Genomic DNA, 2,214 nt, shown 5'->3' with positions numbered 1-2,214 from the left:
GTGTTTTTGGACATTTGGATTGGTCAGTTGGTTTGGGGGGCAAGAGGCAGAGCTAAATAGCCTGCAAATATTTGAAGTCACTGATGGAGAGAAATTTTCCAGCTGCAAAGTATAGCATACAGGAGTATGGTTAGAGTAATAGGAAGAAAGCAAGTACTAGAAATCTTACAGTGAGCATCAAGATAAACTTCTTCACAAGACCCATTAGGCTGTCAAATAATCATCTAAAAGAATGGTGGCACATTGATCATTTGGGACGTTTAGGACTTAAAAAGACAGTGAATTAGCAAATACATTCTAGGGCACAATGCTGTTGGATGGTCTGGCTGTTTTTCCTTATTTCTCACTTCTGGTACTATGTGCATATACTTGCACAAAATTCTACCACTAGGTGTCCAAATGGGCTTAATAAAACATTTGGGGGAACTGGAGGCACCCAACCACAACATGCCTACAAGACAAGAACACTGTGCCTGGCTTCAGGAAAGAAAAAACAAAAACCAGACAGACATGTTGCAGCAAGTGGCAATTTCCATGGTATCAAGAAAGACAAAGTTTCATGGTTGCAAAGTCCATGGCACCCAGAATAATTCACTCCTCTCAGAGCCACTGTACCAGGCAGGCTCCTTGTAGATTCAAACAGGCATTTGAAGTTCTCTGCTGTGATGTAGTTAGGAAACTTTTTAAAAATGTTTAGAATTTGGAGCATAATCTGGTGGCCAATCCTATGGTTTGTAGAGTGAACAATTCCCTTACTACCACTGGAAGTGAGCAGTGTGTTTAATCAATGCCTGTGTTATAGCTGGCAGAATCAGTGAAAAAGGAAGCTTGTTTAAATACATGTAGTTAAATCATTTTCCTATGATGAATTGTATAAATGAGTTACATGACTACTGTGACATGTTATGAGGTTAATCATAACTATCTGTTCTTCTTACCCACCATGATTTAGTTTTATATTCAGTAAAATGAAAGTACAGTTAACATATCAGCAGGTCTTAAGAACTTAAAAACAGGATGTTTATAAAACATAATTTCTCATACCACCCAGGACCAACAAACAAGAGCCACTGGACCTGATATTATCTTTAAGCACTAGTGTTGCCTAAAATAAGAACACATTAGTCAAAGCAAGCTTGTAAATTTAAACTCTAGCCACTTCTTTGAAGAACTATTCCTGTCTCCCAGAAAGCCCAAAGAATTACATTTAATGAGCAAATGTTGTTTAAAACAAACAAAAACAAAAAAAACCCTCAAACAGGTTATTGGTTCAAGTACAGGGCTAGAAATTCAGAAAAACAAACTGAAACAGTCCATTTCAATACCTAAAATCCAAGATTATGACACCTTTCATGAAAAAAAAAACTGGGCAGACCAGAGATGAGACCGTTAGAGGAAAAAAAGCAAACCCCGAAGAAATTCAAAAGCAATGTTCCATGTTTTGATAAGGACAACTTGAAGTTCAGAGCATGTTCATGTTACTAGTTCTAATGACATCCATCTCATCTCAGTTTAAGATTAGGGTCCTTAAGTGTTCATAAATTACACAAGAGCAAAACAAACAAACAAAGTCATATGAAGTAACTTGCAGACTCAGAACTCAATAAGCTCAACATCTTCCTCCTACCTTCCTAGGAAGAACAGTTTCAGCTAGCAAAAAGTTTGCTGAAATTTAAAAATTTGATACAATTTTTGTAAGTGTTTTTGGAATATTTTGACTAACTCTGCTACCTGTTTATCTGAATCTGCAATTTCTGCCTAAAAAAGTCCCTCCTTTGGTAGTAGGAAATGAACAGTAATTGAAGTGTCATACATATAGAAATTTGTCCCACAAAAGTGAAGAAAAATGGATAATTATTGTAAGACTCTGCCTCACCAGGACTGTTACAGCACATGAGTTGTGGTCACAAGATGCTCAGACACATGAGGCTTTAGATTTAAGGTATTATTTTAGCTTTTAAAAAAAGTTATAGCAAAAAGTGATAGAATTAAAACAATGATCAACCAAAACAGGCAAGAGAACTCATTTTTCCTCCTCTGCTTAAGATATGTAGGACTGTATTGCAATGGAAGCTAATTAGGAGGTTAAAAAGGAGGTTTGGGGTTGTTTGTTTTTTTTAAGAAGATGGAATCCTATTCACAAAAATCTCTTTTTAAGACCCTGTGAGTTCAGGTAACCCCAGCATCCAAGACAGTTAAAAAAAAAAAAAAAAA

General features: G+C 36.2%; 1 protein-coding gene across 2 annotated transcripts in view; it reads right to left on the bottom strand.

Moving 5' to 3' along the window:
• Positions 1-2,214, bottom strand: part of ANLN (anillin actin binding protein) — a 64,164-nt gene that overhangs the window by 28,851 nt on the left and 33,099 nt on the right. The window lies entirely within an intron of this gene.

This window comes from Gavialis gangeticus, unplaced genomic scaffold (assembly GCF_001723915.1).
Source record: "Gavialis gangeticus isolate Ggan-Ray unplaced genomic scaffold, GavGan_comp1, whole genome shotgun sequence".
Classification (NCBI taxonomy): domain Eukaryota; kingdom Metazoa; phylum Chordata; order Crocodylia; family Gavialidae; genus Gavialis; species Gavialis gangeticus.
This window is presented reverse-complemented; position numbering and strand designations above follow the sequence as displayed.